A 13,576-nucleotide genomic window follows, 5' to 3' on the forward strand; every position below is an offset into this window, starting at 1 on the left:
CCTTTGCCCCGTACGCAATTTATCAAAATGCTTCTGTCGCATCAGCATTTATGCTCTTTTCTCTAGAAATAACTATTTTTTTTATTTCTAGATTGTTCTTGGCTTTCTTTTCACATATATTACTTCAGAATGGCATGGAATGGAATATAAGATTTAGGTCAAAGGCCAAGAGCTGGGACCTATGAGATCATTCAGCAATGAAAGGGAAACTGAGATTAAGATGGTTTTAAAGGTGTAATCGTTACGAGAGTGTGGAAAGTAAAATTGAAGAAAGAGAATATGAATGGAGTTACGTTAAAAGGAAAGAAAGATCCCACAGAAGCTATTTGGAGATAACGTACTCCAGTCAGACATTGGATTCCTCTCGACCCCTCCACGACGCAATTCTGGAAGAACCCCCAAAGCATTTTAGTTTTCTGTGAAGAAAACTATTGAGATGGCTATTTGTCCCTTCGCACTTTTTCTGTCCGCCCTCAGATCTTAAAAACTGCTGAAGCTAGAGGGCTGCAAATTGGTATGTTGATCATCCACCCTCCAATCATCAAACATACCAAAATGCAGCCCTCTAGCCTTAGTAGTTTTTTTTATTTTATTTAGGTTAAAGTTAGCCATGCTCGTGCGTCTGGCACCACTATAGGTGCCAACAACACAGGACACCACCTGGCCGTGGCTGAAAGTTTCATGGGGTTTGGCTGAGAGTTTCATACAGCATTATACGCTGTACATAAAACTCGATTATGCCGAAGAAACTCCAGCGCGTTTTTTACTTGTTTTTTTCATGGAATGCCGCTCTCTCTTGTGGCTGAACTTCAAGAGTTGAAAACATCGACATTATGGCTGAAATTCCACTTCAAAAGAAGACTACTCAGCTCTGGGCCTATTCACGCTGACTTTCCCTTTAAAGGCGGGACTCATGGTATTAACTGCCTACTTCGCAGCTTGGATTTCCCTTTATCTCCTCTTATTTCCTAATGAGCACCATATTCTTTGGAAGCTTGATTTTCAAGTCAATGGCCACTGTGGGCTTGTTCCATTTGAATAGGGTTCAATTTCCGAATAATAATAATAATAATAATAATAATAATAATAATAATAATAATAATAATAATCTTCAGGGACGAGGTTGCTAACCCTTTCCTCTTTACCAGTCAGGTGGCCACCCACCATACGTGACTGATTACCGAGAAAGTGGCCACCCACCATACGTAACTGATTACCAAGAAAGTGGCCACCCACCGTACGGAACTGATTACCAAGAAAGTGGCCACCAACCCTGCGTGACTGATTATCAAGAAAGTGGCCACCCACCATACGTAACTGATTACCAAGAAAATGGCCAACAACCCTGCGTAACTGATTATCAAGAAAGTGGCCACCCACCATACGTAACTGATTACCAAGAAAGTGGCCACCAACCCTGCGTAACTGATTACCAAGAAAGTGGCCACCCACCCTGCGCAACTGATTATCAAGAAAGTGGCCACCCACCTTACGTAACTGATTACCAAGAAAGTGGCCACCCACCATACGTAACTGATTACCAAGTAAGTGGCCACCCACCATACGTAACTGATTACCAAGTAAGTGGCCACCCACCATACGTAACTGATTACCAAGAAAATGGCCACCCATCATGAGTAACTGATTACCAAGAAAGTGGCCACCCACCCTACGTAACTGATTACCAAAAAAGTGGCCACCCACCATACTTAACTGATTACCAAGAAAGTGGCCACCCACCATACGTAACTGATTACCAAGAAAATGGCCACCAACCCTGCGTAACTGATTATCAAGAAAGTGGCCACCCACCATACGTAACTGATTACCAAGAAAATGGCCACCAACCCTGCATAACTGATTATCAAGAAAGTGGCCACCCACCATACATAACTGATTACCAAGAAAATGGCCACCAACCCTGCGTAACTGATTACCAAGAAAGTGGCCACCCACCCTGCGCAACTGATTATCAAGAAAGTGGCCACCCACCTTACATAACTGATTACCAAGAAAGTGGCCACCCACCCTACGTAACTGATTACCAAGAAAGTGGCCGCCCACCATACGTAACTGATTACCAAGTAAGTGGCCACCCACCATACGTAACTGATTACCAAGAAAGTGGCCACCCACCATGAGTAACTGATTACCAAGAAAGTGGCCACCCACCATACGTAACTGATTACCAAGAAAGTGGCCACCCACCATACTTAACTGATTACCAAGAAAGTGGCCACCCACCATACGTAACTGATTACCAAGAAAGTGGCCACCAACCCTGCGTAACTGATTATCAAGAAAGTAGCCACCCACCATACATAACTGATTACCAAGAAAATGGCCACCAACCCTGTGTAACTGATTATCAAGAAAGTGGCCACCCACCATACGTAACTGATTACCAAGAAAGTGGACACCAACCCTGCGTAACTGATTACCAAGAAAGTGGCCACCCACCCTGCGCAACTGATTATCAAGAAAGTGGCCACCCACCTTACATAACTGATTACCAAGAAAGTGGCCACCCACCATACGTAACTGATTACCAAGTAAGTGGCCACCCACCATACGTAACTGATTACCAAGTAAGTGGCCACCCACCATGAGTAACTGATTACCAAGAAAGTGGCTACCCACCCTAAGTAACTGATTACCGAGAAAGTGGCCACCCACCCTGCGCAACTGATTATCAAGAAAGTGGCCACCCACCATACGTAACTGATTACCAAGAAAGTGGACACCAACCCTGCGTAACTGATTACCAAGAAAGTGGCCACCCACCCTGCGCAACTGATTATCAAGAAAGTGGCCACCCACCTTACGTAACTGATTACCAAGAAAGTGGCCACCCACCATACGTAACTGATTACAAGTAAGTGGCCACCACCATACGTAACTGATTACCAAGAAAGTGGCCACCCACCATGAGTAACTGATTACCAAGAAAGTGGCCACCCACCCTAAGTAACTGATTACGAGAAAGTAACCATACTTAACTGATTACCAAGAAAGTGGCCACCCACCATACTTAACTGATTACCAAGAAAGTGGCCACCACCATACGTAACTGATTACCAGAAAGTGGCCACCCACCATACGTAACTGATTACCAAGAAAGTGGCCACCCACCATACGTAACTGATTACCAAGAAAGTGGCCACCCACCATACGAACGATTATTACAAGAAAGTGGCCACCACCATGAGTAACTGATTACCAAGAAAGTGGCCACCCACCATACGTAAAGATTACCAAGAAAGTGGCCACCCACCATACGTAACTGATTACCAAGAAAGTGGCCACCCACCATGAGTAACTGTTACCAGAAAGTGGCCACCACCATACGTAACTGATTACCAAGAAAGTGGCCACCACCATGAGTAACTGATTACAAGAAAGTGGCCACCCACCATACGTAACTGATTACCAAGAAAGTGGCCACCCACCATACGTAACTGATTACCAAGAAAGTGGCCACCCACCATGAGTAACTGATTACCAAGAAAGTGGCCACCCACCATACGTAACTGATTACCAAGAAAATGGCCACCCACCATGAGTAACTGATTACCAAGAAAGTGGCCACCACCATACATAACTGATTACCAAGAAAGTGGCCACCCACCATACGTAACTGATTACCAAGAAAGTGGCCACCCACCATGAGTAACTGATTACCAAGAAAGTGGCCACCACCATACATAAACTGATTACCAAGAAAGTGGCCACCCACCATACGTAACTGATTACCAAGAAAGTGGCCACCCACCATGGGTAACTGATTACCAAGAAAGTGGCCACCCACCATACGTAACTGATTACCAAGAAAGTGGCCACCCACCATGAGTAACTGATTACCAAGAAAGTGGCCACCCACCATCGTAACTGATTACCAAGAAAGTGGCCACCACCATACGTAACTGATTACCAAAAAGTGGCCACCCACCATGAGTAACTGATTACCAAGAAAGTGGCCACCCACCATACGTAACTGATTACCAAGAAAGTGGCCACCCACCATGAGTAACTGATTACCAAGAAAGTGGCCACCCACCATACGTAACTGATTACCAAGAAAGTGGCCACCCACCATACGTAACTGATTACCAAGAAAGTGGCCACCCACCATGAGTAACTGATTACCAAGAAAGTGGCCACCCATCATGAGTAACTGATTACCAAGAAAGTGGCCACCCACCATGAGTAACTGATTACCAAGAAAGTGGCCACCCACCATGAGTAACTGATTACCAAGAAAGTGGCCACCCACCATACCCAACTGATTGAAGACAAGACCTAAGGCAGTGGTCGCCTTGAAACTGAAATCGGTGCTTTACTTAATTTTTTCACCTGGGTTTTTGACTTATGAATATTCGGCTATGAAGCTAAGCACTGGGCACTTTCAGCCAATTAGCGCTCAAGACAGTGAAAAGGGGGAGTTGGAGTGGTTGGACAGCAATACTGAAGAAAGGGGGGAATAGGGCAAAGTAAACGGCTAAAAAGAGGGTGCAGCGAGGGGTGCGCTGCAAACATTTGGCAATGCCTACATTGTATCAAGAGAGGTGCACTGAATACTGCCCTATGAGGATTCTCACTGGGAACTGAACCCGGAGGAGAAAGATAGGCAAAAGCAGCTGAGATGTACTATCATTGTAGTATAATAATAATAATAATAATAATAATAATAATAATAATAATAATAATAATAATAATAATAATAATAATAATAATATTATTATTATTATTCAGAAGATGAACTCTATTCATATGGAACATGGCCACAGGGGCCATTGACTTGAAATTCAAGCTTCCAAAGAATATGGTTTTCACTCGAAAGAAGTAACGGAAGGTAATGGGAAATACAGAAAGAGGAGATCAGTTATGAGAAAAACAGATACATTAACAAATTAAAAAATAAATAAAAATGTAAGTAAAATATTAAAATAGAAGTTGAACTGTATTAGGGTAGCAAAGCCTTGCACCTCCGCTTGAACTTCTGAAGTTCCAATTTATGACATCCTCAGGGAGGCTGTTCCACAGTCTAACGGTGAGAGGAACAAAGGATCTCTGGAGCTGAGACGTTCGACAGCGAAGTCAGATGGGTTTAAGAAATGCAAAATATGAAGACAGCAAACAGGTTAAAAGACCTTAAATAAATCATTGTTTTGAAGTGGTTTGACCACATGGAGAAAATGGAAGATAACAGGTTGGTCAAAAATGTGCAAATTTCACTATCTTTGATATGGAGATCCAGAATGTGCTGGCTGAATGAGGAGAAAAATGTGTTGGGATGGATGGGACTTTGCACATTATTGCAGATATACATTAAGATGGAAATGATGCGGAAACTGATCTGTACACGGTGGTCAGCAATTAAAAATGAACGTGACTGCCTTCTAGGTATAAATATATATATATATATATATATATATATATATATATATATATATATATATATATATATATATATATATATATATATATATAAATATAAATATATATATATATATATATATATATATATATATATATATATATATATATATATATATATATATATAATCCCTGCCAACTAAAACCAGTCCCTTACGTCAGAAATCTATTACCTTGTCGGGCAGTCATTCCAGCAATGAGAACATCAGTCACCGCCGTCATTAGAGAGAGAGAGAGAGAGAGAGAGAGAGAGAGAGAGAGAGAGAGAGAGAGAGAGAGAGCCCTTCAGCTACGAATCAATAGTATCGACAAACACGCAAGTACCCCGTACGTCTGAAGGTCTTCCTTGCTTCGAGTGCCACAGAGGGCGAGACTTAACGTTAAAAGCAACAGGTTGTCCATTTATTCACACGAGTTTCTCATATTCCACACAAATTACCGATGTGGCAACTGTCTTGAGTCGTCGTATTACTTGGGAACGGCAGCCTTCGGGTCTATGATCTATTTTTAGTTATTCATAGGAATACCGACGGCAAGAGCAACTCTTGTCTACTGCCCGTAGGAAGAGAATGAGGAAACAAACTCGATTCTTGAAAGTGGGAAGATTAGCGGAACTGGGGAACACGGAAGTACTGACAGCATTGAAAACCTAGAAGGTAGAGGAATGGATACCTGAGCAAAAGCAGCTCTTTATTTGAATGGTAGGACGGGATCAAAAGACGGCCATATCTCTCACGAGTCCATTCTCGCCGGGCCCAGCTCATTCTCTCTCTCTCTCTCTCTCTCTCTCTCTCTCTCTCTCTCTCTCTCTCTCTCTCTCTCTCTCTTCCCGACACCTTCTTGGGCCTCTTCCACACTTCCGGCATAAACAGAGATTATCGAAAAGGGTCGTTTAATAATTTCTCAATCTACACAAACCTTTATATAGTTTTAGGATAACAAGCGGTCTTTTGCTCGACCGGTTAGGGGAGGAACGTTCTTTCAACTTTTACCTGGAAAACGTTCCACTTGCTTAAAGGAAAAACGTCCACTAATAAAATATGAAATGGATTTCTTACGTAGTTTACTCTAGCACAAAAAAGCTATTTACATTTCCCAGCACGGAACGAACGCTGTCGTATGCGTTCCATTCGGCAACGTTACATAAGAACTAATCACTAGACAATTTTCGTCGTTCTCAAAGCTTAAAATATTCTTTAATGAGTTTTTTACTTATATTACAAAAAACGTCCAGGAAACGTACCACCTAAGGAAAGAACAAGTCTTATAAACAAACTGAAAGCTAAATGAATGATAAAAAAATAGTCTCGTTGCTGCTATTCTTCAAATAAGTAATCAAGGCCGCAGCCAACCGAAACCGCAAAACCCTTAAGGTAAAATAAAACATAACCAGCACATTCACGAACCAACCTTTTATCCGAAGTCTCTACTGAAGAGAATTGTGACCGAAGAGTGTCGGTAGTGATTCTGCTTTTCGGGTCTCGGTACCCACCGGCCTTCCACTGTTCGCAGAGGGCCGGAGCTCTGGAAATAGGCGAACTCTGTGAACTGCTCCAGATTACAGGATTGGGTGAGAGGACGAGCGGCAAACAATCGTCAGGTTCCCGCAGAAGAAGTCAAGACGTCCCTCGAAGCGAGCGTGCGGGACTGAACGGGGCCGGAATTCGTGGGGGGGAGGGAAAAAAGGACACACCGGCAGCGGGGCTTGAGTCAAAGAGACAGACAGGGACCGAGAGCTGACGGGCGCGTCGGGAGCCGGGCGATGTCTCCTCTCTCTCTGTCTGTGCCGACGAGAAGAACGAGTTGCAAACGGTGGTGTGCGAGTGTGTGGTCGTCTGCTGGCTGCCTGTGCGTGCTACGGGGGATGGATGATGCTGCTGCTGCTGCTCCTGGCTCTTTTGGTCACGGTGGAGCTACAGATGAGGAAGAGAGAGAGAGAGAGAGAGAGAGAGAGAGAGAGAGAGAGAGAGAGAGAGAGAGAGAGAGAGAGAGGGAAAAAACGAAAATGCTAAGAGAGTAAGAGAGACAGAGAGAGACTGGGGAAGGGAGAGAGGAGGAGAACCTGAGACTTAAAAAGAGAGGCTGAGATGGAGATTAAGGGAATCACATCACAACAAGACTATAAGTATCTAAGTATGAGAAACCTCAAGGCCACTAAAGAATTCTATAGACAGCAAGCCATGATAAGGCTGTAAGAGAGAGAGAGAGAGAGAGAGAGAGAGAGAGAGAGAGAGAGAGAGAGAGAGAGAGGGGGCAAAAAAGACAGACTGAGACAGATGGAGGTTAAAGAGATTCACAATAAGGCCCCAGGTACCTATGTAACAGAAACCATGAAGCTACGAAAGAATTATATTTACAGACAGCCATGACGAGGCTGAGAGAGAGAGAGAGAGAGAGAGAGAGAGAGAGAGAGAGAGAGAGAGAGAGAGAGAGGTATCAGAAAGTCCCCATAGTATCTCTCTTTCTGTACGCCACTCCCTCCTCCCCTTTTTTTCCCTTTCCTATGCACCCTACTTCTCCCTCTCTCTTTCCCCCCAACAGCCGTTCCTCCTTAGCCAATGCAACTCTGAGACGACGGCGAGAGAGAGAGAGCATCATATCGTTTCAAGGCCCCTATCCAAACTCCCATCTCTCTCTCTCTCTCTCTCTCTCTCTCTTAGTTGCAGAGGAATGAAGCATTTCGTATTAACAGATCCGTTACTCAGACTATATTTACAGTAAAAAGAATGCATGCACTGGTGAACTTATCATCTGGAAAATATACCTAATCCACATAGAAAATGAACTGTTAATGCAATACATAGTGAAGCAAAACAACCACAACCTATTCCTTTTGCTTTACTGCTTGTCAACCAAACGTTGTATATTTTCGAAAATGATTTAACACTCGTTCATTAGCAAGTCCAGATGGCCAAGAGGTAAATCAACATGAAAGGGTAATTAATAATTGCAAACTTACGTCAAACTGACCAGTATAGTTACCAAGGTACTCTGCATTATTCCACTTTTTCTTCATAAACAGCAGAAAGCTGTTGTTTCCTTTCATTACACTTCACTGGTCATAACAATCAAACAATAAAGTGAAAACACTTAAATCAGACCCTACTCCGATTTGCAATAAGTGTCATAAACTGTTTCCTGGAAAATAATGAATTATTAGAAAAATATAACTATTTCTCATGTAGTCCTGATAACCTGCAGATGAGTGGCAAACTTAACCAAAACGCAACTCACATGAAAATGTAATAAGGTTTTGATTTAGAAGATAAGCAGTTAGCCCATAAAACTTATGTCAGTGGGTATACCAGATTACAAGTTACTAGGCTGGCAAAAACAGCATGACGGTCCTGCAATGTTGGTAAGTGTTTGCAATTAACTTTACTTTCAAAGTAGTTATGAGGAAATAAAAAATAATGAAGACTACTGATTACACATCAGTAAAAGAAGAAACAAGTAAAAAATGAGCCGAAGTTTCTTGGACGCAATCGAGTTTCCTGTACAACGTATAATGCTGTATGAAACTCTCAGCCACGGCCCCATGAAACTCTTAGCTTCGGCCCATGAAACTTTCAGCCACGGCCGGGTGGTGGCCTGTGTTGTTGGCACCTAAAGCGGTGCCAGACACACGAGCATGGCTAACTTTAACCTTAAATAAAATAAAAACTACTGAGGCTAGAGGGCTACAATTTGGTAAGTTTGATGATTGGAGGGTGGATGATCAACATACCACTTTGCAGCCCTCTAACCGCAGTAGTTTTTAAGATCTGAGGGCGGACAGACAGACAAAAAGCCATCTCAATAGTTTTCTTTTACAGAAAACTAACATGTACCTAAAACATCTCAGATATTAAACGATATCTAGCTACCTGCAAAATGGGGAACTCTGCTGCTAATCTGTTTCTGCCGTGGGAGGGAATACAAGACGCATATCAGAAGGAATATATCAATGGCAGATGATCTGAAACCTTCATGCATCTTACATTAGGTAACCTTGCGCAGGATAGACTAGAATCTGTTCAAAGTGAGTGACTGCGGTATATAAGTACAAAATTACGTCAAAGAAGACCGGAAAATCAATAAATAAATAAATAAACAAATAGACATAAATATAAAATTAGTAAATAAATAAAACAAGTACCTGTAAATAAATAAATAAATAATTTAGTATATTTACTCGCTAAATTTCCAACAGTTAACACCTTTGCATGAAAGGAATGTTAACACAGTACCTGTAAACCTAAAATGATATATAACTAAAAGAAGAGAAATGTACGAGAATTTGCATGGGCTAGAAACGGGGTTCACGTTGCTTCGCTTCGTGGATTTTCTTTGATGAAGAGAGTCCTACGCCAGAGGTGGTTTGATGTAAGCAAGCCATTGTTTGCTTTGGCTTATCAGCTGTTTATGCTTCAGTCGTGTGGCTGGGGTCATGGGTGTTAACCCGGTATGTATCCACCTACTCCAAGTTGCTGGTACTAAACATAGCGGAAGCTCCTTGGGACGCCGTGTTTAGTACTAGCCCGTCGGGGACCAAAGCATTATATACACCGATTTCTATATTGCGTGGTCGACAGATTTTATATTAATAAACGATATCTTCGTGCGGCCGTCTATTACTTTACTTAGCATGAGTTTACCCCGGACTTTGACAAAGGTGGACACATACCAGGTTAATACCGGGGTCATGACCAGAATGGCCAAGTGTTTTTGACAGGATAATGATTCTTTTAATAAAAGCAATAATGCGATAGATCCAAAATTTGTGACAAAAAATACATTATGGACAGCAAAACTTACGAACTCATTCATCAGTTGTTGTAGGACTTTTTTTTTTACTCTAAATGTGGCAGCTACAAGAACAAGTGTTTTGGGATGAGGTAAAACCCCCAAAGCAAAAGCTGGGTTGATAACTACTGGACCACATGGACCATAATTATTATATATATATATGTATGTATGTGTATATATATATATATATATATATATATATATATATATATATATATATATATATATATATATATATATATATATATATATATATATGAGGCAATGTGGAGGGTGCTGAAGATGTACAGTACAAAAGATAAGTTGTCTGGATCTATAAAATGTTTATATGTTGGAATTGCAGTATGCGTAAGAATTTGTAGGCGAGAAAGTGACTAGTTCGATGTAAAAATGGAGCCTAGGCGAGTGAAATATGTCTCCCTAGCTGTTTAATGTCTGACCAGAAGTAGTAAAGCGACAAGAGAAAACGACCAAAAGATTGAACAATAACTGTCAGTATGGATGGTGTGGGAATGGTAGTAGTAAATTTGTATAAATATTCAAAAGTAAATATATCAAAAGCTGGTAGGATGAAAGAGGGAGTCATGGAACAGGTGAAACAAGGAAGGTGGTGGCAGGATGTAAACACAAGACTGGAAGGAAGCTTGTAGTGTTAATGGGAACCACAGTTGAAATGTCTGAAGCAACTGTTAAGCCACTCTCGTTTACAGAAGTGAAGTTTGGATGCTGAATGCAGAAGAAAGAAAAACTGTTGAAGTTTTAAAGATGAATTATTTGAACAGTATATGCGGCATGGGCAGAACCGAAGGGCTGAGAAATGTGGAGGTACAAAGAAGTAAAAAGGTTAAAGGTGAAAAAAGGGTGGATGGGTGCATTCTAAGATGGTTTGGTCGCGTGGAAAGAATGAAGGATGATATTCTGGGGAAAAGGCCATACAAATCAGAAGCACTGAGAACGAGGAGAAGACCAATACAGGTCTGGACAGGAGTGAAAAAGGTATTGGAAAGGAGGGGCCTCAGCATCTCGAAAGCTTGAGAGCGCGTGCAAAACAGACGTGAATGGCATGGTGTGTGCAAGGGGTTCGATGTCCTGCTGAAGAGTCTTCTGCATAAGTGCATAAATGTGGAATGTTTTCCGCAAAGTTGGTTCATCCTCAATCCATCAATTCTGAGTACGAATATAACAAAAAAAATATACCTTAGTTTTACCAGACCACTGAGCTGATTAACAACACCCCTAGGGTTGGCCCGAAGGATTAGACTTATTTTACGTGGCTAAGAACCAACTGGTTACTTAGCAACGGGACCTTCAGCTTATTGTGGAATCCAAACCACATTATAGCGAGAAATGAATTTCTATCACCAGAAATAAATTCCTCTAACTCTTCATCAGCCGGCCGGGGAATCGAACTCCGGTCTAGCGAGTGCCAGTCCATAGCTCTACCGACTCACCCAACGAAGAGCTTTACGAGTATAACAGAGATAGCTATCTTGTTATCTTGTCTTTACTCAGGAGTCGGTCCCTGTTAGGGAAAAACTGTGCTGAAAAAAAAAATAAACAGCAAAACAACGTTAATAGAGAATCCGATACTGTTGAAACTTTCCTTAAATAAGGCGTCCAATTTCGCAATCCTTTGAAACTCACCATGATAGCAATCTCACTCTTTGCCAAGGAGGATGATTTTGGTAATGTGAAACGTCTGGTATTTCTCACATGTCAACTGAATGGGGCTTTTCTTTGGTGAGGCCAGCGGCTAGTACCATATGAAATATAGCATACCCTCTACTGGGTGTGATTATATATATATATATATATATATATATATATATATATATATATATATATATATATATATATAATATATTGTATATAAACTGCCACTTTTTAGTCAAAAAACTCCGCCATGACGGTTTACACCCCCTTGAAAAACAAATAAAATCTATTTCAAAAATATCAAGGAAGTAAGTAAGTTCGCCGTTAATCATGAGTTACAATTACTCACTACTTATAACTAGAATCTGCAAGCAAGCTTGTGAGTTTTGGACATGAAATACTAATTTTGGCAAGGGCTGTAAATTTTACCTTTTGACACCTCAATTCGTCTGCATGAGGGGATCTATGACCAGGACATGGTGACACTGAAATAGCTAAATATAACATGTATGGTGATAAAGGGCAATTTTACCCATCCATTTACCAATGGTGTTTCCATCCCAGTGTCTGCATCGACTTTCACCGCTTATTTTTGTAGAGGCTATTATTTTTGGTGAAGGTGAACTCTGAGAAAGCCTTAAGTACCACGTTGCCCTAAAGTCCTAGTTCTCAAATCATCAGTTTGGCTATTAAATACTGCATATTGTTGGTGCCTTATACTGCTTCAGCTTCATAATGCTACAACTTTCTCCCGTATATATTATCTGTTTCTTAGATTATATATATATATATATATATATATATATATATATATATATATATATATATATATATATATATATATATATATATATATATATATATATATATATATATATATATATATATATATATATATATATATATATATATATATATATATATATATATATATATATATATGCATATATACATATATATACTTATACATATATATATTATATATATTTTATATATAAAATATATACATGCACATATATGCATATAAGTATGTATATGTACATATATATATATATATATACATATATATATATACATATACTTACTAATGTTCTTTCACCATCACTTACGACAGAAAGAGCCCAACCCTACATAAATTTCCTTTGCCCACTTTCAACACCATGACTATTTAAAAGGTTATAATTATGCAGGTCAGTAAAAACGAAAATGGGTCCCCTGGGTCGCGACACTAAAAAAAAAAAATAAACAAACACACACACCAACACATCTCATAATGTTTTCAAGTCACATAAACACGAAAGTTTCTGCTACACTGACGTCACTCAAGAGTTACGTAACTGGAAAAACTGGCATAGGGAACTGACACATCGCGTACCATACCCGCGCTGCCCTAAAATGGAAGGGTGCAGTTTCTGCAAAATACAAAACTGAGAAAAATGGTAGATACTTCCTTGCCTTACTACCGATTTTGCAGATACTGTAGATGGGCCCCTTAAATATTGGCGGAAAGCATTGAAGAATCATTCTGAAACTGCAGTAAGTCGTGTATTAGTGTTTCAAGAGCCCAACAGGTGGCATATCTCAATTTCGAAAATTTTGCAGATACTGTAGTTTTCGATTTTAGGGCAGCGCGTACTTTAAGCTTTTATGTTTTACATTTCGTTACTTGAGATAGGTCAGAAGAATAATGGCTGATAAA

General features: G+C 40.5%; 1 protein-coding gene across 3 annotated transcripts in view; it reads right to left on the bottom strand.

Annotated features, from left to right (window-relative positions):
- LOC136853069 (excitatory amino acid transporter 2-like) overlaps positions 1–13,576 on the bottom strand; it is a 224,122-nt gene that overhangs the window by 201,901 nt on the left and 8,645 nt on the right. For 2 of the 3 annotated variants that reach the window (XM_067128323.1, XM_067128320.1), the window contains exon 1: positions 6,847–7,324. The exons of the other annotated variant lie outside the window; for it this stretch is intronic. The gene's annotated coding sequence lies outside the window, so the exon portion shown is untranslated. Of the gene's footprint in view, positions 1–6,846; positions 7,325–13,576 lie in introns of those variants that run through there. 3 annotated transcript variants of the gene reach the window in all.

Source organism: Macrobrachium rosenbergii, chromosome 26, assembly GCF_040412425.1.
Source record: "Macrobrachium rosenbergii isolate ZJJX-2024 chromosome 26, ASM4041242v1, whole genome shotgun sequence".
Lineage (NCBI taxonomy): Eukaryota > Metazoa > Arthropoda > Malacostraca > Decapoda > Palaemonidae > Macrobrachium > Macrobrachium rosenbergii.